This window comes from Cervus canadensis, chromosome 1, assembly GCF_019320065.1.
Source record: "Cervus canadensis isolate Bull #8, Minnesota chromosome 1, ASM1932006v1, whole genome shotgun sequence".
Classification (NCBI taxonomy): domain Eukaryota; kingdom Metazoa; phylum Chordata; class Mammalia; order Artiodactyla; family Cervidae; genus Cervus; species Cervus canadensis.
The window spans coordinates 45,312,196-45,337,678 of NC_057386.1; the positions used below are offsets into that span (position 1 = coordinate 45,312,196).

Genomic DNA, 25,483 nt, shown 5'->3' on the forward strand with positions numbered 1-25,483 from the left:
TACCATACTGCTTACTTTCCCAGAAGTGCAGGTTCCCATGACCTCCTTCTGCAGCCTTGTTGAACCTGTCACCTCCTTCTGTGTGGTTCTGCCAAAAGGCACTTTGGCAGTGATCTTTGAGGTTCTGAGGTCTGTGGGTTTCCCTCTTACTGCTGAAGTTCAAAACCCAAGCCACTGAAACATCAGGGTAATAGATTTCCTCGTGATTCATAAAACCTTTCATAAAATGTTTCATGTTTTATGAAAGGTTTTAGTGCAAACAGCCACACTACTAGTCAAGGTTCTGGGATCCAATCTAGGTAAGTGAGTTCTGGGTCTTGGGGAGAAATACAGTGAAAACCACTCAGTCGTGTCCGACTCTATGCAACCCCATGTGCTTATACGGTAGGTCCAGGTTGTTTATCTATTTTAGATATAGAAAGTGAAAGTGAAAGTTGCTCAGTCGTGTCCCACTCTTTGCGACCCCAAGCTTGGTGGTGGATTTTCAAGAGGGACTAAAGGGAAGAAGTCAGAATGTCAAGGGAACTATGCTCTTTGGGTGGGTGGGTAGGTGTTCTGGGATTTGTATCACAGGTACTTTACTTTAAAAGAAACAGAACAGCTACCAACTCTGTAGGGGCTTTCCAGGTGGCTCTCCGCCTGCAAATGCAGGAGACTCGGGTTCGATCCCTGGGTCGGGAAGATCCCCTGGAGAAGGAAATAGCAACCCACTCCAGTGTTCTTGCCTGGGAAATCCCATGGACAGAGGAGCCTGGTGCGACCCCTTGGACTATACAGTCCATGGAATTCTCTAGGCCAGAATACTCGAGTGGGTAGCCTTTCCTTTCTCCAGGGGATCTTCCTGACCCAGGGATTGAACCCAGGTCTCCCACATTGCAGGGAAACCTGATGTTTCCAATATTCAAGGGAAGCCCAAGAATACTGGAGTGGGTAGCCTATCCTTTCCAGACCCAGGAATCGAACCGGAGTCTCCTGTATTGCAGGTGGATTCTTTACCAACTGAGCTCTGAGGGAAGCCCAAGGGTAGAAACAGGCTCCTGAAATCATTTTACAGCGGGCTGTGTTCCAAATGACTGCCTGTGAGCTTCTGTCTTTGAAGTCTTTGAAGATACCGGCATTGGATGGGGTGGGCAGGTGGAGATTTCTTCTCCCATTTACTCATGGTAAGAGTCGGGGCTAGAAAATGAATCTCTAGGGCAGAGTCTGTGTCAGGGTGCAAGGGGTGTGCTTAAAAGTGGGTTGAGCGTGTTCCCTGGGGTCTGGGAAGGGCAAGTGTTAGACATAGCTCAGGGGTTATTGGATTGCTGCTCCTAGGAGTTGGTTGTTGTTGTTTAGTCACTGAGTCATGTCCCGACTCTTTTTGTGACCCTGTGAACTGTAGCCCACCTGGCTCCTCTGTCCATTGGATTTCCCAGGCAAGAATACTGGAGTGGGTTGCTATTTCCTTCTCCAGGGGATCTTCCCGACCCAGGGATCGAACCGGAGTCTCCTGCATTTGCAGGCGGAGAGCCACCTGGAAAGCCCCTACAGAGTTGGTAGCTGTTCTGTTTCTTTTAAAGTACCTGTGATTCAAATCCCAGAACACCTACCCACCCACCCAAAGAGCATAGTTCCCTTGACATTCGACTTCTTCCTTTTAGTCCCTCTTGAAAATCCACCACCAAGCTTGGGGACTTCACCCCAATGAAATTCTAAGTGTCATCAGGTTTTCGTGTAAGATTCTTGTGGTGTGGGTAGCTGGATTGGTGGATGACTCATATAGCCATCCGTGGTTACCAGTTACACTGGGGTTGTAACCCCATTTTTGCTTTCTGTACAACAAAGTTTTGTAAGCATACTCCTATAAAAAAAAAAGTAATAGAGATCATGGGAAAGGATGAAGGAGCTCGCTGTCACCTTCAGGGGGCAGTGCAGGGCATGCTGGCCAGCTCAAGGGGAACCGAGTCCCTGGTTTCTCGGGGATGGTGTGAGAGTTCCAGGTATCACAGCATCAGGGAAGGTCAGCAGTGCTTCCTGGGTAAGCAATGTTCATTTAAATGAAACATAAACTCTCAGACTCTTAAGAAACTTAGCAGAAGCACAAGTTTTATTATCTCCATGCATGTGGGAGACAGGAAAAAGCTTCTTCTCCTGGCTTGAAAAAGCAGATTTGTAAGTGCATATTCCTTCCAGGAAAAAGGTGTCAGTTTAAATGTTATCAGAGCTGGACATCATTTAGTTAAAAAAAAACCCATCAAACTTTTTAGCAGTTTGTGATTATTTTCATAGGAGATGCCAACAGTCTCTGAATTCCAGGGGTCTATACAATTCCCCTTTGTCAGAATAGCATTTAGAAAGACAGCTTTCTGAGTCGTATCTGCTTTTTATGCAGATATGACTGCATAAGGTACAGGAGGTCTTCCCTGGCGGGTCAGATGGTAAAGAATCCACCGGCAGTGCAGGAGACCTGGGTTCTGGGTTGGGAAGATCTCCTGGAAAAGGGAACAGCTACCCACGCCAGTATTCTGGCCTGGAGAATTTCATGGACAGGGGAGCCTGGCATACAGTCCATGGGGTCACAGAGTCAGACACGACTGAGCAACTTTCACTTTCGCTTTAAGGGACAAGAAGATATTATCTGTTTAACTTGCTGAATTTCTGTTCTCCACCCAGTTCTGTAATTTCCCGAACCAAGCACTGTATTCACTAATTGCTTTGGAGAAAGTGAATGCTAGACTCCAAAACTCAAAACTTCCAATGTGCAGTGAGAGGTCAGGATGGGGTTTTTATTATTATTTGACTGTAGATTCTGCAGTGTTTTATATTCACAGGAGTGCCAAGAATCTGGGACTATTAAACACAGATTGTATCAGAGGCCCAGGATATATGGGGCGGGGGGGGGAAGTTCCAAAACAGGAGACAAACACATTGTCTTAATACTTTCCAGATAATTGGAAATAATTTTTTTTTTATAAAATTAAAAGATCAAAGTTGCCCAAGCACTTGGTATTGAAAGTCAAATCGTTCTCCAAGGCTTACGATAAAATCAGTAGTCTCCTGTCCCACCCCTCTTCCTGCTCCTAGAAGTGATCACTTTGATGTTTCTTTTGGATACACTTTTCTGTAGGTGCAGTTTTGAGTTTCAAATGGGTATTATCTATTTACTTCCTGAAGACTTAGTTCAATTACGCTCCCTCCCTGTCTTCCCTTCCCCATACCCTGCCAATGTGCTTTTATCAGCATTTTGGGTTAGAACAATCTTCAGCGTGTACCTTATTTTGACTCTTTTCACAGCTGTGCTAGGTGATATACTATGTGTACATTTCATTTCCTGTACAATTTTCTGCTTTGCTCAGAATTTATAATCATCTTACTTTCTGTCTGTTTAATTTTATAATTTTCTAATTTGCCTCCAAATTCTCTGCCTCATACAAGGAAACTTTCTGTTGGTGCTGTTAATCAAATGTATTAAGTATACTATCAATTAACAATGTATTAAGTATACTATCAATTAACATCAATTTCTATCCTTAGGATGTATGTTCCCTGAGCCCTTTCCCCTGGGATCCTGACTGGGGCCTCGCTGGGCTCACTCCTGGGTTCTCCCTTCATGTACATGCTGTTTTTTGTTTGTTTTGCTTTTCCCCAGGGCTATATCCTTGTTTCCTCGATCAAACTGCTGCAGAAGTATTTGGTGGTAGCAGGGTCAGGGCAATGTTTCAGGCACCAGAGTTTCCCTGTAGGTGCTTTGAAAGTCTCTCCTATCCATTTAGTTTTTAAATTTTCTCGGTTTATACTTTGATGAAACAAAATCTCTAATATTTTTAGAAAAAAAAATGCCTATCACCAAATTATTATTTTTTCTTTAAGCCTGAAGGGATAAGAGATGGTGATATAGTCTGCTGGGGTTCCTCTGACAAACAAAAGACTCAAGAGCTTTCAGTTTGAATACAGTTACTTTACCAATGAACTAACACAAAATCGGTTTAAACTAAAGATTGCAAAACATGGGAAAAAACTTTAATGCTTTGAAGGCTAGATGTCTCAGATGGGACTTTTTTCCCCCTAGTAGTTTCACTACACTTTTTTTATTTGGCCACGCTGTACAGTTTGTGGAAACTTAGTTCCTCAACCAGGAAACTGAACCCAGGCTCTTGGCAGTGAAAGTGTGGAGTCCCAACCAGTGGACCACCAGGGAATTGCCTTTTGTTGTTTGTATTTAGACTTCTTCTAAATAATCTTCAAGCATCCTTTAGTACACAAGTCACAAATATGGCTTTTCACAAAGGGTGTTTCCATTAGACAAGTGTATGTGACTGTGAGAGTTTTGGTCTTTATTTACCTATAAACTCTGAGAATCCACCCACCCCACCGTGATATCCTGACACATGCTACCATCACTGATGATGGGCGGTTTGCTCTATACAGCTCACCAGTGTTAGTACACTGTTGTGCTTCTTACCAGGCACTTGACCCCCCACCTGGAAACACCCACATCCCTGGGCTTCCCTGATATAACTCTCACAGTATCCTGTTTATTTCTAAAACTGTGTTTTAAAAAAAAACTACATAAAAGTTGTCATCTTAAATGGTACAGTTCAGTAGTGTTAAGTATATCCAGATTGTTGTCAGATAGACCACAGTTTTTTTATTTTGTGGAACTGAAACTCTACCCATTAAGCAACTGTGACTCATCTCTGCCTCCCCCAGCCGCTGGTAATCACTCCACTCCTTTCTGTCTCTATGAATTTGAGTACTTCAGGTACCTTGTGTAAGCAGAATCATACATCATTTGTCTTCGTATGACTGGCTTGTTTCCCTCAGCATAATGTCATCAAAGTTCCTCATGCTAGAGCACATGCTGGGATTTTATTCCTTTCTAAAACTGAATAATATTCCATTGTATATATTTACCACATTTTGGTTATTCATTCATATGTTGATGGACATCTGGGTGTCCACTTCTACCTCCTGGTTTTTGTACACAGCGCTGCTATGAACATTAGTGTGCAAATACCTCTTCAAGATCCTGTTTTCAGTTCTTATGGGTATATACCCAGAAGTGGGATTGCTGGATCCCATGGTAGTTTTCATTTTTTGAGGAACTTGTATACCGATTTCCACAGGACTGTACCATTTTACAATCTCACAAAATGCAGTAGGGTTCCAATTTCTCCCCATCTTCACCAACACTTGTTATTTTTGGCTTTTTTTTTTTTTTTTCTGATAGTATCTTTCTGTGGAGAGGGAAATGGCAACCCATTCCAGTACTCTTGCCTGGAAAATCCCATGGACAGGGGGGCCTGGTGGGCTACAGTCCATGGGGTCTCGAAGAGTCGGACACGTCTGAAGCGACTTAGCAGCAACAGTATCTTTCTAATGGGTGTGAGAAAATACTGCCTTTTGGTTTTGATTTCCATTTCTCTGGTGCTCTGAGGATTAGTGATATGGATCATCTTTTTACACATTTGTTGGCCATCTGTTATCACCTCTGGAGAAATGTCCATTCAAGTCCTTTGTCCATTTTTGAATCAGGTTATCTGATTTTTTTTCTGTTAAGTTGCAGAATTTCTCTATATATTCTGGATATTAACCCCTTATCACATATATGGTTTGCAAACATTTTCTCCCAGTCTGTCTGCTGTCCTTTCACTGTGAGGTCCTTTCATGCACGAGTTTTGTTTTTTTTTTCATTTATTTTTATTAGTTGGAGGCTAATTACTTTACAATATTGAAGTGGGTTTTGCCTTACATTGACATGAATCAGCCATGGAGTTACATGTATTCCCCATCCCGATCCCCCCTCTCCACCCGATTCCTCTTGGTCTTCCCAGTGCACCAGGCCCGAGCACTTGTCTCATGCATCCAACCTGGGCTGGTGATCTGTTTCACTATAGATAATATACATGTTTTGATGCTGTTCTTTCAAAACATCCCACCCTCGCCTTCTCCCACAGAGTCCAAAAGTCTGTTCTGTACATCTGTGTCTCTTTCTGTTTTCATGCACGAGTTTTAAAGTTTGATGTAGTCCCGTTTGTCTAGTGTCTCTTTTGTGGCTGTCCTGTTCATTTTATTTCCTGAGTATCTCCCTGATGCGCTCGAGTCTCTTCTCCACTGCAACTGGTCTAGTCTATGTCACTACCTCTCAACAAAACAGCTGCAATGACCCTCCCCCTTTGCTTTTAGTCTTCATTCCCCACACCTTCCCTCCACCCTGAGTTAATAATATGACACTTTGAAGTGCAGACTGGAACATGTTTTTTTCTTACCTAAAGATCTTCATATAGGTGTAACCCATTGCTTCAGGAGCCCATTGGTCCAAAAGACAATGGATCTTAAGGATAGAAAAATGCATCTTGAATAAATGAATTGTTTTTACATTTATATTCTCTCTGAATACTGTTAGATTTTTTATGACAGAATCAGCTTTGGCATATAGTAGTTATTCAATAGATTGCTGAATGAAGTGGATGAGAAAATGGTTGTTGAATGTTCCTAAGATTACAGTCGTTAAGCCAACAACTATTTACTAAATCATAATGTGCAGGGCTGTATGCTGTCTTCTTTCGGCAATACAAAGTTTCTCTTTCCATGAAACTTACAATTCATTCATTTATTCACCAAATATTTATTGAGCACCTACTATGTGGCGGTTACTGTGGCAATGATGGGTATACAGTGTTGTACAATATACCTGACCTCATGGAGCTTTTGGTTTAGTAGGGAAGATCCCCATGAAAGCAAATACATAATTATTTAATTAGAGTTGTTGTAAGGGTTATTAGTGAAAAGCACAGGAATCTATGAGAGCATTTTCTAGAGTGCCCTAATCTAGAGTTAGGGATGGTAGATGTGGAGAGGGGTAGGGTGGGGGAATAAGACATACACACAGCTAAGTATAGCAAAAGTATGTGACAAGTTCCATTAGAACCTCAAGCAAAGCACTAATGAGACTTAGAGAAAGGAGAATCGTACTGAACAGAGAAATGTATTCCAGATCCAAAACAGCTCTTCTTCAGTGGTGAATCCCTGGGCATGGAGCAAAAGCATGCAGCACAGGCAGTAACTGTCCAGACAAACAAGAGAATGTATGTGTGCCCAATGTCTTCTCCAAGCATCGCTTGGGAGCTTGTCAGAAAAGCAGACTCTTGGGCCCAATTCCAAAACTACTGATTCAGGAGGACCTGCAGGTCTAATAAGATCCCCAGGTGATTCAGGCAGATCTTATAGATACAAGAGTGAATGAAGTTATCACATCAGAAGACTGTGATATATTTTGCACCTCCACCAACAAGAGGAGGTTCTGTTGTGAAGCACTGTACCCCTGAGTGCTTTTTTTTTTTTTTTATAGCACACAAAGGAAGTGCATTTGTTAGGTAAAGTTAGTTTCATTATCTTTATTTTTTTCATTATGTGCCTCACTTGTATCTCATTTATTTTTAAACGAATACACTTACTTTTCAGAGCAGTTTTAAATCCATAGCAAAACTGAGCAGAAAATACAGAGTATGTTCTGTCACCGCACACATAAACCTCTTCCCATTATAGATTTTCTGCCCCACGGTGGTACATTTCTTACAATCCGTGAACCTACACTGACACATATTCATCACTCCAAGGTCCACAGATGATGTTAGGGTCCACTCTTGTAGTTGAACAGTCTGTGGGTCTCAACAAACATATAATGACATATATCCATCATTACAGTATTATACAGAGTGGTTTTACTGGCCTAAAAATCCTCTGAAGTAGGTTCTTCATCTGTAACAGGTACAGCACATGCAGAAGTCACTGGTTGGGTAAAGTCAGTTTTCATTTCAGAGAGAATTTCAAACATTCTTTCAGCTGGGGATGAGACAGACTATGTTTTGAATAAAAGGAAGCAGGTGAGCTCAGAGGAAAGGGGGCCAAGGAAGGAAGAATCTATTTCAAACTCAGCTACTTATGCTACCTTATAAGCCTGGTCCTTTTTGCTCATCAACTTTCAACCACTGCTCTTTCAAATCTGATATTACCTTGGAATTATTTTCTTCTCCTTGAAGTAGTTCAGAAGTTAAAGCTTCACTCACCTTCAATCCAGTTATACAATGAATCAAGTTCATTTGCTTTGGCTTTTTGAAACTCATTTTCAAAATGAGTACTTTTAAAAGTGAATTTCTGAGTGTGTTTCTTCACTCTTGCAAGTGCAAGTGTGACGTATTTTTGTGCGTGTGAGCATTCATTATGTATTATATATTTTAGCTGAGTTTTAATTTTCAGGTTATTTTTTAACAGTTCTTCAAGTTTAAGTCTTAATTCAGGGTACAAGGAGCACTAACATGCACGTGTCCCTACCGGATTCGCCTGTGTTCAGGGATAGTTCATTCAATTTTCCCACCTCTGAGAAGTAGGTCTGTATTATCTATGCTGAAGAGAGTGAAGCTCAAAGAAGTCAAATAACTTTTCCATCACTTCCAAGGGCCAGAAACAGTCTGACTCCAAGGACCACAGTCTTTCCACTGCAGCAAACTGTTTCGTGCTTACATTTTAAGGAGTTCCTATAAACCAATAAGTTATGTATTTGCTGAAGATGCTATCTGCTATATAACGCAGGTCTTTCTTTCCCTTGCAAAGGAATTTTCCTTACAAAGGGACTGGTTGTGTGGTAGACAACCAACCAGCCCCCAGTGCTACCTAGCCATCCTAGGGAAGAGCTATGAGGGTTTGTAACAAAGCAGATTTAAGAAGAATACAAAGGATACCCAACTGGAGGACTCAAAAAGGAAACTGCAATATACAAAGTGTTAGTTGCTCAGTCGTGTCTGACTCTTTGTGACCCCATGGACTGTAGCCCACAGGCTCCAGAAGTCCATGGAACTTTCCAGACAAGAATACTAGAGTGGTTAGCCATTCCCTTCTTCAGGTGATCTTCCTGACCCTGGGATTAAACCCGGCCTCCTGCATTGCAGGCAATTCTTTACTATCTGAGCCACCAAGGAAGCCCTTAACATACTGTGTTTATGTTAATAGTATTCTGAGCCATTTTTTCACTAAAACTTCTACTGTAACAAAGTATTAAAATTTGTTTACAAAGTTTCTACTGCTGCTGAATCTAATCAGTTCAATGTAATCAGTTCTAATCATGATTTTAAAATTAACATGAGGAAAATGAGCTCACAAAATGCCCAAAAGTCATCACGTTTATACCTTAATACCAAGTCGTCCAAAACTCATGGGAATATATACTTGACAACTCTCTCATACAACAGTAAAAGGCATTTTTTCCTCACTAAAAAAATCCATAACTAATGTTATAGTCCTGACTTGGAAGCATCTCTGCACTTACACATGAAAAAATATAATAGGTATAAAATAATGTTTTTATACAGAACTGTCTGTGTGTATGTATGTGTGTGTTTTCAGGAAATTAACTGATATATCACTATCTCTCCTAAAATGTGTGTTTCCAAGATTTTGTGAGAGGTAGAAGGAGTTTTCATTGTTCAGATTTCATCTAAGAATTTGATTTCCCAATTATTTTGCTAATAGAAAATGACAGCTACTTTAAGAATGACCTGAAAATTCATTAAAAGAGCAAAATAAACACTTGAAAAAAAAGTCAACTAAAATTGAAGAAGATAATGAAAGTAACATACTCGTTAGTTTATGAGAACTGTGCTATATTAGTCACTTGTCTAAGACATTTCAGTAATTAATAATAACAATAATACAACCACCATGGCAACTTCAATAACAATACACTGTAGCTATCATCTACCGAGTAGCTACTCTGTGCAAGGTGCTTAGACCCATTGTCTCTTTGAGGTTCTACCACAGCCCTATGAAGGAAGCATCTCTAGATGAGCAACACAAGGGGCTTAAAGAGAGATTAGCTTGCCCACATCCCGTCCACGTGGAACTCCAGTTTAGTCGGGCTCAAGTATATACTCAGAAGCACTGCTACCTTGTGTTTCTTACAGTTAGCCTTAAAACATGCTCTTTTGAAAACTTTCAAGAGGAAAAATGTGTATTATGTGGCAATCTGTTTACATCAGTGACTCCCAGTGGGCTATGTGTTCATGGTTTGGGGCAGGTTCCTCTTCTTGAATCTGGGCTGGGTTCAAGACTGGCCTTAATCAACATGAGATAGAAATGATGCTACGTCAGGTCCAGGCCTCAGTCTTAAGAAGTCTGGCAGCTTCTGCTTTTGTGCTCTTGAGAGATCTGAACTGTCACATAAAGATGGTTACCCACCTGCAGAGCCCCCACGGAGCGAAAGAGAGGACCAGCCAAACCAGCGCTCCCACTGCCTCCTGCCCCTACCCGTGACCTCCACGGCACCAACAGCGTGAGTGCGAAGCTCTATCTTGGACACTTCAGCCCAGGCTGCTCTTCTTCTCCTTTAAAATATGTGCCTTCATGACTTTGGGGTCACAACGGAGAACAGCAGCGGAACTGCCCAGCTGAGGCCCGCTCAACTCACAGAATCCCAAGGAGAGAGAATGGTTCTAATTTAATCCACTAAGTTTGAGGGTGCTTTGTTCCATAACAATAACTGAAATAAAAATTCACACCTGGAACTGAGGTACTGATGGAACAAAAAATCGAGAACATGAGTCCTTGGTTTTGAGCCTGGATGAGGCTTAAAGCTGTCAGAGTGATTTCCTGGCAGTCACAGAACCAGGCAAAGGCTGAGTTAGGACTTGAATCTAGGTCTCTCTCTCTTTTCATAACACTTCATTAGCTTAAGCCAAAAGACCACTTCTCTCCACTGCTGAGCAAATGCAATTGTAGTCCTCGATGGCGGTGTCACACAGGATTCACTTCAGCATTTACTTTTTTTTCTTTACTTGCACAATGCTACACTTTCCTCAAGGAAATCACATGATTCCGGAAGACAGGAAGTGGTTCCTTTATGTCTTTTGTTTTTCACATAGTAGGTAGAAAACCTGGAAACTAACACAACATTGTAAATCAATTACACTCTAATAAAAATTTTTAGGAAAAAAAATAACAGAGACTTAGGGGTCAAAAAAAAGAAGAAAATATGGGGGCCCAAAAGCATCCCCAGCCCCTATGCATTTTGCATCAGCTGCATAAGGCTGTTCACCACTCTCCATGTAGTTTGGGATCTCTGAGCCTATAAAAAGTGTCCTTGGTGCCTCTGACGCTGTGCTCTCTTTGTTCACCTAACAATTCCTCACCCTTCGAGGGTTGCCACACCCTCCTTCAGGGGATCTTCCCAACCAGGGATCGAACCCAGGTCTCCTGCATTTCAGGCAAATTCTTTACCAGCTGAGCTACCAGGGAAGCCCCATTTTCTAGATTTTAAAGCAAATCCTAGACAGTATATCATTTTACTTATACACATGACAGCAAATGTCTTCATCAGATAAGACTGTCACAAGTTTTGCTTTGTTAATTTTTTTTTTCAAAAAATCAGAATCCAAATAAGGTCCACACATTGCATTTAGTTGATAAGGGACATAAGTCTCTCTTAATCCTCAGCCTTGATTTCATATTTGAAATCACCTGGGGACCTTTACAGTCAACTCAGAGGTTCTTGTTTACTCGGTCTGGAGTGCAGCCTACACACTGAGACTTTTTTTTTTTAGTATTTATTTGGCTGCGCTGGGTCTTAGTTGCGATACTCAGGATCTTTGCTGGTGTTTGGGGGATCTAGTTCTCTGATCAGGGATTGAAACCTAGGTCCCTTGCATTGGGAATGTGGAGTCTTAACCACTGAACCACCAGGGAAGTCCCCACATTGAGACTTTTTAACAGTTTTCCTGGGCAGTCAAGGTGTAGATCCACTATCCTTGTAGTTTCAGCATCCACTGGTGATTGTTACCTAGATCCATCATTTCATTAAAATATGCCCTTGAGACATCCTACTATTTGTGACAATATGGATGAAACTTCAGGGCATTATGGTAGGTGAAGTGAGTCAGACAGAGGTAGACAAATACTGCAAGATATTACTGATATATGGACTCTAAAAAGCTAAACTCATAAAACAGAGACAAGAATAGCGGTTACCAGGGACTGGGAGGTGGGGAGAAAGACAGTATCTTCCTAAAATACTATCAAAAATGACATTAATGCCATGTTTTAATGAAAACATATTTTCAACAAAAATTTTAGTGAGACGAGTGACATTCTTTCATAATTCTGCAAAGCTCTGATATCTGGTTTAAGAGAAGATAGCTAGATTTTTGATCTGCTTTTGTATTGTCTATTAAATATCAGGTATCATGAAACCCCTGGAAAACTTCATTGTGTATTTGTGAAAAAATGAGAGTGATGAGGTAAATAATGTCTTGGTATTAAAACAAAATTAGTTTTGACCTACTGGCTCCTCTGAAAAGGTCTTGGTTCCTGAGACCACATCATGAGAACTGTTTTTAAATGTCCTATTTCTCTCACAAGATATTGTGGAATCATTGTGATCCTTTGCTGAACCAGAGGACATGTCAATTAATGACAATGGTACCGTAGTCTGAGTCACAATTTTAGTTTCCATTGGCTTCTGTATCAAATTACTACAAATTTAGCGGCTTAAAGCAATGCAAATTTATTACCATACAGTTCTGGGGATGAGGAGTCCAAAATGGGTCTCACTGGCTAAAATCAAGATGTCAGTAGGACTGCCTTCCTTTCTGGAGGCTTTAGGGGAGATTACACTTCTAGCTCTTCCAGCTTCTAGGTTGCCAGTATTCTCTCATTGTAGCCACGCGTTCTGGGAAACAAACTCACTCGGAAGGACAATGCAGATAGTGAAGGGCAGCCTATTACATCGGCGAGCCCAAGGCAGAGTCTCCTGTTAGCCAAGGACCTGGACCAGTTTTTGTGAAAACCTTTTATACCCTAAGTGTATAAGTTTCCCTGAAACTAGTCTGGACAAAGGATCAAATGCCTTCAGCCTAGGTAGTTAACAGTGGACAATTATCAATAGGCCTGTGGTCATACCCCAATAAGCATAATAGAATGTATGATTCTATTCAGTTACACAGATAATTAGAGTATTCTTTTAGGTGATGGAGAGCCCTGGGACTCTTCCTTTTGGGGGCCTGGTTTTCCAGTTGATACGTCGTTTCCATAGATATTGGGCATATAGCTCAAAGTCCACAGACTTTGCCCCTCGCAGACTGAAATGGAATCAGTTTCTATTTCCCCAACCAAGGGAGGCATAGCTTCGCACCTTCCAATACAGGAAGGTCAGGCAAAAGATAGAGCCTGTTCTGTTTCCTCCTTCACCCTAGCTTGTGATCTCTTCTGTCTTCAAAACTAGCCATGGATGGTCAAGTGTTGCTTCACTCTGGATGTGATGCACAGCATCATGGCCTAAATTTCACCAAACCAAGCCTTGTAGTGTTCAGTTAAATACACATAGCCCGGAAAGCCCGGTACCCGCCTCCCCCCATCAAATGGCTACCTAGAGCTCTGGTGTGTTCTGTCTGCAGAGGCTAGGCTTTGGTGATTCCATTTCCTTCTGCTGTCAGGAAGGAAATTCTTGAGGACTAGTACGGTAGGGAGGAGAGGCTTGACAGTGGAATTTTTGTGGTAGCTCCTCCCAGTTCCCAGACCCATAGTGGGTCTCCAGAGGGTGGAGCTGCTAGAAGGACATGGGGCGGTGGTTAACGTTTTCCTGACCTTCCTGTATTGGAATGTGGGGAAGCTACGCCTACCTTGGTTGGGGAAATAGAAACTGATTCCATTTCAGTCTGTGAGGGGCAAAGATGAGAGTTCTTGTGGCCAGAGAAGCAGGAAAGACAAGCCACTGAGCCTGACAGTTTCCTGTCTCAAAAGTGTTCACTTCAGTGTCACAACTCTTCAAGTCTTTTGTTTAAATAGGAAAATGAGCAGTTACAAATTTTAGGCCATTCTTACAAGTGGACAAAGGGTGAAATAAAATGATCCACTTGTGCCCCGATTATGAAATCTCAAGGTGTGTATGTCTATCAGAAAACAGAAACCAGTCTCAGTATTCTTTTCTTGGTAACAGGACATTAAGTAAACAATGATTCATAGTTACAGTATCTCTCAAGGTTAATACACAGTTCACAGGTCAGAGTAACAGCCTCTAAAGACCAGGTGTCTTAAAGGATTCCTTTGCTAGCAAAAGAAATCCGTAAGAGCAGTTTTATGAAATGGAACACTTTCTGTTTTAATGCACCTGTAAGGGAGGAAAGAGCATTTTCTGCTATTTTGTTGAGGTAATTTTCAGTAGTAGTTAGATGGGCCTGCTGTTTTCTACACCAAGCACTTGATTTCCACTGAGAAAGGACTTGGCAGGTGTGAGAAGTGTAACCTTACAATATGCAAAACAAAGGATAGGGTGGGGTGGTGATTGTAAGGTAGTTCTGGCCGAGGCAGAAAAGGAAAGATGACCTCAACAGAAGTAGGTTACCTTTATTCAGGCAAGGAGGGGCGACAGTCAGCCTAAAGACCAGGCTGAGCGCCGAGAGGGATCAGGGAGGTTTCATATTTATAGGGAGGTTTGTGGAAACGGTAAGGAAGACGTTACCTGATGGTGGGATATTTTGAGTATTCTTTAGTTGAGATGACATTTGTAGTTGGGCAGGGAATGATAAGTCTTCTGGGCAGGTGTAGGGTGTGGAAGGTTTCTGGACAGGGGGTGATAAATCCCAGATAGATGCAACCGGCCTGGAGCATCAGGGCGGAATTAAAGTTCTGTTGTTTTCTCCGAAGTTAGATGACTCAGCAAGGGCCTTTGAGACTGTTGTTTTCTTTTCTAGGCCCAAAAGACTCCTTCAGTGATTGTTATCAAATGAATATGGGGGCAAAGACCTCCATCTGGAGTATGCAGAATTTCAGACTCTATATCACTAATTCTTTCAGAGATATAGTTCCTGTGGGAAAAAACTTACCAATAGCAGGCACATAAATAGCCTACTGATTTGTGAACTAATTATATTACAGTAAGGCCCCTACTCTCTGGTTGGATCCATTGGGATGGCATCACCAATGCAATGGACATGAACTTGGGCAAACTTCAGGAGACGGTGAGGGACAGGGAGGCCTGGGTGCTACAGGCCATGGGGTCGCAGAGTCGGATGTGACTGGGTGACTGAACAACAACAAAGGCCCCTATTTACAAATCTTCCAGTTTCAAACTTTCAAAGATGTAAATGTGCATTCACAAGTTTAAGTTAGTTCATGTGTCTGACATATGTTTGTCATATGTATTGTCAACTACAAACTGGCACTTAACAAGAGTATTGCCAATCAGTTTTCATTCCAATCCCAAAGAAAGGCAATCCCAAAGAATGCTCAAACTACCGCACAATTGCAGTCATCTCACACGCTAGTAAAGTAATGCTCAAAATTCTCCCAGCCAGGCTTCAGCAATACGTGAATCGTGAACTTCCAGATGTTCAAGCTGGTTTCAGAAAAGGCAGAAGAACCAGAGATCAAATTACCAACATCCGCTGGATCATTGAAAAAGCAATAGAGTTCCAGAAAAACATCTATTTCTGCTTTATTGACTATGCCAAAGCCTTTGACTGTGTGGATCACAATAAACTGTGGAAAATTCTGAAAGAGATGGGAATGCCAGATCACCCGACCTGCCTCTTGAGAAATCTGTATGCAGGTCAGGAAGCAACAGTTAGAACTGGACATGGAACAACAGACTGGTTCCAAATAGGAAAAGGAGTACGTCAAGGCTGTATATTGTCACCCTGCTTATTTAACTTGTATGCAGAGTACATCATGAGAAATGCTGGGCTGGAAGAAGCACCAGCTGGAATCAAGACTGCCAGGAGAAATACCAATAACCTCAGATATGCAGATGACACCACGCTTATGGCAGAAAGTGAAGAAGAACTAAAGAGCCTCTTGATGAAAGTGAAAGAGGAGAGTGAAAAAGTTGGCTTAAAGCTCAACATTCAGAAAACTAAGATCATGGTGTCACGTGAATGTATGCTCCTCGGTTCTTTGTCTCATCACAACAAAGATTTGGAGTGACGGACATTGAAGCCCCCTCGGCGGGTCACAGCTCTTGGAGGACAGACCGTGTTATAGCTCTTAAATAAATCAGTGTTACAGCTCAGTGTTACAGCTCTATTTATTTAGATAATAGCAGGAAAATCCATCTTCGAGGCATGAGGGCACGTCAATCCAAAGACACAAAGAGAAGATGGCCCCATCGCGCAGGAGACAAAGAGGGAGAGAGAGAGAGGGAGAGGGAGAGGGAGAGAGGGAGAGAGTGAGAGAGAGGGAGAGAGAGAGCGCGAAGAGGGCTTTGGCTCCTCTTTTTATATGTTTCTCTGTCCCTGGGCCTGTGTTATGTGAATTGGGCCTAGGCAGGAGCGCTGTTTGTTTTACCTGAGGTTCTCACTCCGGTCGGTCGTCTGACCTTCCTTTGTTCTATTTTCGCAGGCTTTCCCCTTTCAGGTTTTTTAGCCACCGCCATTTTGGACTCCTTTTCCCTATTCTAACTACCTAACAATGGCATCTGGTCCCATCACCTCGTGGGAAATAGATGGGGAGACAGTGGAAACAGTGGCTGACTTTATTTTTGGGGCTCCAAAATCACTGCAGATGGTGATTGCAGCCATGAAATTAAAACACACTCCTTGGAAGGAAAGTTATGACCAACCTAGACAGCATATTAAAAAGCAGAGACATTACTTTGCCAAGAAAGGCCCGTCTAGTCAAGGCTATGGTTTTTCCAGTGGTCATGTGTGGGTGTGAGTGTTGGACTGTGAAGAAAGCTGAGTCATGAAGAATTGATGCTTTTGAACTGTGGTGTTGGAGAAGACTCTTGAGAGTCCCTTGGACTGCAAGGAGATCCAACCAGTCCATCCTAAAGGAGATCAGTCCTGGGTGTTCATTGGAAGGACTGATACTGAAGCTGAAGCTCCAGTACTTTGGCCAATTCATGCGGGGAGTTGACTCATTGGAAAAGACCCTGATGCTGGGAGGGATTGGGGGCAGGAGGAGAAGGGGACGACAGAGGATGAGATGGTTGGACGGCATCACTGACTCGAAGGACATAAGTTTGAGTAAACTCCGGGAGTTAGTGATGGACAGGGAAGCCTGGTGTGCTGCGATTCATGGGGTCGCAAAGAGTCAGACATGACTGAGCGACTGAACTGAAATAAACTGAACTGAACTGAAGAGCATTGCCAATGACAAGGAGTTTGCCATCTGCCTCTACAGAGGTTGAACCCCATGCTGCTATAGCTGGTGACCTTCAACCACCCCTGATGGAGTTCAGGGTGGAGTGAGGCACTCTGTGCTCCAGAGAATCTGGTGGGACAGGTCTTTAGATAGTTGCACGTTTTTAGGAGCAGATTTTATGATCTCAATCCTTGCATCTCCTCATATCTAGAGAAGCATTAAATCCCTTCATGGTGACATCAGACCCTCATGACTAATAAAAAACCTTTTGTAAATTGAATGCTTCATGGTATTGAACTCCCCTTTCACCAAAACCTTATATATTGACTTTCCCCCACTGCTGCTTTGGAGCAGTCTCTCAGAGCTATCTGAGATGCTGCCTCCCGGGCTGCAGACCTCATTTTGTCCCAAATAAAACTTAACTCACAACTCTCAAGTTGTGCATCTTTTTTTGGTCAACAGTGAGCATCCTCTCCAAGTGGTTGTGCTTTGGTGTACCTAACTGCACAGTACTGTACAGAGGACGGTAGTAGAGCATCTTCATTTCAAGCCCAGGATGTCAGGAAATGAGCGTAAAAGCAGCATGATGGAGCTGGTACTGTAAGATTAAAAATGTTTTATTCTTTGTGTTGGGTTGCTTTTTATGTGTTATTTGTGTGAAAAGTATTCCTATTTCAGCACACTACCATATAGCTGATTGTGTTAGTTGGGTACCTAGGCTAACTTTGTTGGACTTACAAATCGGACTTAAGAAACGGAAATCTTTCGTATGCAAGGGACTTACTGTATGATAAAATGTTTTTGCTTATTTTCTCAAAATCATTCATGTATGTAGTTTTTAATAGCATTTTTGGGTATTTTTGACAAACAACAAACTGCACATATTTAAATATTTGTTTATTTATTTATTTGGCTGTGCTGGGTCTTAGTAGCAGCATGTGGGATCTATACTTGTGGCATGGAAACTTATTTGCAGTATGTGGGATCTATCTCCCTGACCAGGGATTAAGCCTGGGTGCCTGCTTTGGGAACTCAGAGTCTTAGTCACTAGACTACCAGGGAAGTCCCCTGCACATATTTAACGTGTAAAATTATATAAATTTTGACATATGAAACCATCACTGCAATCAAGATATCGAACATACATACCATCCTCTTTGCAATCTCTCTCTCCCACTTTTCCATACTCTGCTACCATCTGCAAGAAACAATTGATTTGCTACCTGTCACTACAGAAGAGTTTGCACTTTCTAGACTTTTATACAAATGGAATCAAATATGCACTCCTTTTTTGTCTGGCTTCTTTCACTCAGAAAAATTGTTCTGAGAATCATTCATGTTGTGGGTACCAATAGTTCTTTCCTATTTTATAGGGAGCAATAATTCATCATATGGATAACTAAAACTTGTTTCTGTTGATGGGCATTTGGGTTTTCCAGTTTATGACTTTTACAAATAAAAGTGTTATGAACATTCGTGTACAAGTCTATGTTTGAATATATGCTTTCATTTCTCTTGGGTAAACACTTAGGAGCAGAACGCCTGGGTCTTACAGTAAATGTATGAAAATACCAAACTGTTTCCGAAAATGGTTGTACTTTAAGTTCCTACCAGAAGTATATTGAAGGAGGAAACAGAACAGGCTGCATCTTGAAAGCAGGACTCCATCTTGGGCTGGACTGCGGACTTTGAGCTCTATGCCCAGTATCTATGGAAACGACATATCAATGGAAAACCAGACCCCGCCCCCACCCCACCCCCAAGGAGCCTCAGGACTTGTACCTAGACTCTCCGTGGCCTAAAACAATATGCTAATTATCTCTGTACCAGAACAAAGTCATAAATCCCATTATGCTTCTCAGGGTATGACCACAGGCCTATTGATAAATGTCCACTGTTTAACTATCTAGGCTTATGGCACATGAATCATGGGTTAACTTTGATTGTATCTCTCTTTTATCTTGTCCAGACTAGTTTCAAGGAATTTGGGGAGGTGGGTTTGAGCACGTACACTTAGGGTATATAAGGTTTTCACAAAAACTGGTCAGGGTCCTTGGCTAAGAGGAGACTCTGCCTTGGGCCCGCTGGTGTAATAAACTGCACTCCACTATCTGCATTGTCCTTCTGAGTGAGTTTGTTTTCCGGAACACGTGGCTACAACAATATGAGAGTTCCCTTTCCTCCATAACCTTGCAGACACCTTGTATGGTTTCATTTTCACCATTCCAATGGGTAGGTAGTTTTGATTGGTATTTCCCTAATGACTAATGATGTTATCTCATTATAGTTTTTAAAAAGCTATTTATTTAATTAATTAATTTTTGACTGTACCACACAGCTTGTGGGATCTTTAGCTCCCTGACCAGGGATCAGCCTATGCCCCCTGAAGTGGCAGTGTGGAGCCCTAACCACTGGACTGCCAGAGAATTCCCTCTTTTATCCATTTTTAAATTGTTTTCCTATTATTGCCTTTCAAGAGTTCTATATATAATTGAGATACAAGTTCTTTTATCATGTAATCAATTACACATAGTTTCTTCTGGTCAAGGGCTCCTATTTTAATTCCCTTAAGAGTGTCTTTCACTGTTAAGGAGATTTTTTTTTTTTTTTTTCCTAAGGAAGCATTTTTAAAGTCCAATAAATCAATTTTTTTTTCTTTTATGTTTTGTGCATTTAGTGTCAGCTCTAAGAACTGTTTGCTGAACCCAAGGTAAAAATTCTGTTTTCCCCCGGAAGTTCGGAAGTTGAGAGATTAAACATACAAATGGATACCGGCCAAACCATAGATCAAAACGGACCTCTGATCACAGCGCTCAGTTGTGACTCAAACCTGATTCACAGCTTTGACTTCCCAACCTAACCACAACCTCTGCAGCAACTGGTCAAACGTGGTCAGGACTTGATCAACAGCTGCTAAATTGCTTCCCCCACTTCCAACTCTGGCCCAACCAAAGCCAGATAAGGTCTCCAAACCAGTGACATGAGATAACCCACTTCCAGGAAGCCCACTTCCAGCTTCCATAAGTGAAAGTTGCTCAGTCATGTCTGACTCTGTGTGACCCCATGGACCATACCATGGAATTCTCCAGGCCAGAATACTGGAGTGGGTAGCCTTTCCCTCCTCCAGGGGATCTTCCCAACCCAGGGATCAAACCCAGGTCTCCCGCATTGCGGGCGGATTCTTTACCTACCAGCTGAGCCACAAGGCAGCTTCCTTAGAACAACCTCAAATCAGGTCATCCCTGAGCCCTCTCTCTCTCTTTTCACTATAAATCTTCCGAGTTTCTGCCATCACAAACAAAGGATGGTGGCTGATTCTCTTGATGTACTGAGCTCTGAATGAACAGAGCTCTACTTGTTATCATTTGGGCAGTCTTCATTTATTTCCACATGATTTTAGGCTTTACATTCAGGTCTATGACACATTTTAAGTACACTTCTGTAAATGGTGTAAAGACTTCGAATTGAAGTCCTTTCTTTGGTATGTAGATATCCAATGGTTCCAGTCCTATTTGCTGGGACAACTGGATTGCATTTAGAAAATGATGAAACACACCTCAACCTGCCAGCCTGGTTGTTCCCAACAAATAGTCAATAATTTGTTAGTTCCAAACAAACTAAATGTGTGTGTATATGATATATTTTTATTACATAAAATATAATATATTAAATATATAATATACTTTTTTTCCCTCACAAAGATGGGAACTGCTCGGACCAGAGAAAGCTAAGGAATGTGTTCCATTGCAACAAAGATAAATGACCAACTCAATCAGATTTGCTCCTTTCAAAACTTGGGCTATAAAATAATCTGAGATTGCCCAGGTCTAAGTGAGAGAGGAAAGACAAAGCACCAAGAAAAGCCATACCCACAGCATACCCTAGAAACACCCTGACCCTGAAAGCTTTCCAGGTCCAAGAAGAATGTTGCAGAAACTGTTACCAAAATCACAGCAGAAAAATCACCTCTTGACCATTTTTCTGGTGGCCATGGGCTCATGTCAGACTTGGCTTCTCCACCTGTCTTCCACACTTAATTCCTGTATGAATCTGGGCTCAAGTTCTGTGGGAATAAACGAAGTGAACCAACTTCAGAAGAGTGGCCTCAAAATAGTAATTTGCTTGCCTTCCCTGTGCTTGTCCTATTCTAATGGTGTGTCTTCCTGTATTTTAGGAGAACATTTCAGGCAAAGAACAGGACAATTGCTGAGAGTATGAGTCTCAAGACTGATTTGAAAATGAGTTTTGCTGTGTATGTTTTAAACGCAGGAAAAGTCACCCCTAGGAATGAGCACAGGAGAGGAATGAACCCTCAACTGCAGAAGAAAACAGAAAGAAAGCATCATGCATGCAACATCCGCCTGCTGAATTCTGGAGGGGGAGTGACCAAGGCTCAGACTGAGAACAAAGTCTACAATTATGAAAGCCGTGGAGTATGACTGTATCTGCCTTCAACTTTCAAAAGGCTGTTCAGATGAGTTGCACCAGGGACATGTCTTTCTGATTTCTGTGAAATCATGGACCATCAGAGGCCTCTGTTATAGGACTTGCTACCTCTGCTCCTCTTTGAACCACAGACAGCGAATATCTACTGTTGTCATGAATTCTCAGGAAGCACTGGCCTTCCTCAAAGGCAGGATTCAGACTCTTAGAAATGTTCTAATTTGTTAAATCCATAGAAAGCTCAGGTTCATGTACAAAATAAAGGTAACCCAGAGGCTTCAGCTGCTGCTTTATTTGATAGTGCTCACCGCCTTCAGTGCCTGGAAAAGCTCAACCTTACTTCAAGTCCACACAGGTTGAATTTAAAATGTTCTCAACAAAAGAGTCACAATGCTTTACTGAGTATCTCCTCAGGTGTTTCTGCATTTATAAACACTGAGGGAGGGTACATATTTTTTGGTGTGCATGATAAGACCCATCGAGTCACTGTCCTTGGAAGTGAAAAGAGAAACTAGATCTTTCCGCCATGAGTGCTTCTGTTGATCACTGTATTAGGAAGTTACCAGTCCATCACTTCTGAACTCAGAGGTGTGAGATAAAATATGCCATCAAATTCCTTGAAGTGCACAATCAGGAGGCCCTCCATGGATAGATATGTCTGTGCAGTCGAGGTGGAATGATTCTGCAGTGTAGCGTTTCTGCCTAATTCCAGGCAGGTGAAGGACCACTGTGTGAGACAGCTGGCCACAAAGAACAGGCAGCATGGATGGTGTAAGAAGACTGAGGTCAGGGAACAAAATCAACAGTGGTTTTCATGTTTGCTGAGGTGGGAGGAGGTGGGGAAGGAGGAAGGGGAGGTTATTATTTTAGTATCTGGGGAAAGAGAGGTACCTTCTGATTTGCAGATGCCTGATTTATTAATTCCTATAGACACAGCGGGTGGGTCATTGCCCCTCTTTCCCTCTGCCTATCTTGAATATCCTGCATTCCACAAATAGATGCCCTGGCTTAGCAGACCTACTAGATGCTGGTGCAGAAAGCTGTTTAACAGTTTGTTATCTTCACACCCTTTCTTGTGTTCACATTCAAGTGTCTTGCTTCCCTTTCTGATTATGAATTCACACTTACTTCTTCAGGAAGTTCCTTTTTCACAGGTGCATATGTGTCCTCTCTAATTTACTGCCCCTTTCCCCTGCCTCCCCATTCTTATAATGGTTCCATGATCAAATCTTTCTTACAACCCCACTTCCATTTTTGAACCAATATACAATCAAACCTCTCTTTCTTCACTTTTCCTTTCAAAAGTCATGACTTTTGATGTTAACCATGACTAGAGGCCAAAAAGGTGATATGCATGCACCTTGGAAAAGGAAATTCTGAGATAAAATCAGACAAAAGAAAATCAATGGTAACTTCTTTAAAAGTCCAGAAAAACAAAGTCCATTTCAGGGTCTTCTTAGAAATCTATATTCATTTACCTTCACTTCTTCTAGTCATATATATATTTTAAATATATTTTTAAAAATATATTTAGAGATATGCCAACATGTACACATCGATTAACTGTCCTCAATGGTCCCAAACAGAAAACAACCAAATTATCTATTGATACAACAATGGATAAATATAGTATACTCGCATGATGGAATATTATTCAGCAATGAAAATGAAATAGGTCTAGAGAAGGATAATTAAATTGTTTCAAAATACCACTAAAGGGTTAAAGAAAGAGAGGGAATTTTAAGGGGGTCTGGGAGACTGTTCTAAGGTAATGACCACTCAAGAAAAGAATCCAGTAAGCTAGCAACAATCTACTCTACCTTGAAGTGAGACCAGGTGCATCTAAGCACTAGACACACTCAAGCCACAAGATCTTACAGTTAAAACACAAGACAACAGACATGGGGTCTGAATCTTGTTCCATGAAGTCAGAAATGCTGAAGAGCAGCATTTCTACATTTAGCTAAGACAGGAACACAGATGAAAGGAGAAAGAAACCAGGTAAAGGGGGGCTTTATACTGAAACCTGGGATGAATTACCATATTCTAGAATAGGTTACCACCCTTTTGCTAATATATATGATCTGAATAGCACCCTAACAGTCCTGGTTATATCACACAGGGATGGAGGAGAAATTAACTATATAAGCCTGCAACAAGGGCAGGGTAGGCATGCAGTAGTTAGCGCTCGACCCTTAGCCAGGGGTCCCACTCCACTAGCAGTCAGCCTCGCAGTGGTCCTGGCAGCAGAGAATGTGGTGAAAGGTGGATCACGGCCTTCTCCCCAGGGTCCTCCAGGCCCTCCAGCCTCAGGACTGGCAGGTGAGTTGGGGCCCCCAGGGACAGGCTGAGAGCTGTACCTTGCAGAGCTCCAGAGCCCTCACCAGGGCCGCCCACTGGCCAGGCCTGGGCCCTGGTGAGAGAACGAGACCAGGTACTGGATGAGTGCTCCCAGGCAGGGTAACCGGCCTGCACAGGGAGACCCTCCTCTTAGCCAGGGCCTGGGCCTGGGAAAACGAAAGTTGAGTCTTGGGACCTTGCCCTTTCTTGTCAGAACAGAGAACAACATTTTCTTTAGTGGAGGTTTACCGGGACATTGTGATCTGACCATGACCTGATACTGAGAAATTTGCAATAACTAACCCCTCTCCTCACATTTCCTATAAAAGGGCTTTGCTGAAAACTTTCTGGGAGTTCAGGGTTTTTAAGGCATGAGCCACCCATCTCCTTGCATGGCCCTGCAATAAACCTTTCTCTGCTCCAAACTAATGTTTTGCTATTGTTTGGCCTCACTGTATGTCAGGCACACAGACCTAATGTTTGGTAACAAGACTTGATGTCTACTCAGGAAAGAGAAAATGATAGTCTTCTCCCCTCCCCACTCTTTCTTTGATTACAAAAATGTAGCCCTCTTTGTTCTTGGGGTTGCACTCCCTGGACTGCCCACTAGTATCTCTCACAAGCATCCTATGCTAATAAACTCACTCTTTGCCAACTGCTTTGCCTCACGTTGACTTCTTTCTGTGAGGAGACAAAACCTGAGCTTCAATAAGTCAGACACCAGATGAGCTGTTTTAATTGAAAGACAGTGGGCTTGAATCCCCTTCTGAACTAGGGATCTTGGGTTCAAATTCTAATCTGAGGTGCCGCTGGGTTCCAGTCCTATTTGACAAGAAGTGTGGCTTCAGAGCCTGCTCAGAACTCTTTCAGACACAGATCCAAACCACTAAATAAAATATACAATGTTAGGAACTAAATGGTTTGAAAACAGTAATGATTTTAAGGCAGTTTATAAAACACTCCTTTGACCTTTTGTGAGAAAAGACAAAGACTCAATCCCTTAATCTATGCCAAAGAAAACAGTCAATGTTGACATTTAAGGAGAGACTGCAGGATTTTTAAACTGTGGTTGTAGATTTAGATACACATTATATATTGCATTAGACTAAGTCTTGTCTTATAAAAATCATGTCTTAAGGAATAAGAAAAATTAGCAATTCCCCAAATTCAGATAATATAAAGATTTTTTAAATCTTAAACTTAAAAATTCACTCTCAAAGGTTTCAATGGGCCTTTTCCAAACATATTTATGTGCTCTTGCTGCCTATTGAACTTCTGCTCCAGAAAATATAAAGGTTGACCACCACAGTCCTCTCCTCCAACTCATGGGCCCTCTGGCTCCTCAAATGGACAGAAGGTGTGAGATCCAGGCAGCGGCCCCACGGAGGCCTAGATCCAGCGATGGGTCTCAAGGCCTCCTCCCGAGCCCCGGCTTTCTGAAATGGGATGTGGGTCTGGACACGGATGACCGGCAGGCACAGAAGACCCGAAAGTGTCTGCTCCGCAGCGCTGCACCACGGCCTCCGGGTCCTAGTATTTCAACCTGAAAGTCAACTTCGAGCTTTGCTTTGGACAGACCCTCCAGGCCAAGTGA

The 25,483-nt window shown here is 42.1% G+C and overlaps 1 pseudogene; it reads left to right on the forward strand.

Annotated features, from left to right (window-relative positions):
* Nucleotides 1-21,320: 21,320 nt before the first annotated feature.
* On the forward strand, nucleotides 21,321-25,483 carry LOC122433364 (annotated as a pseudogene).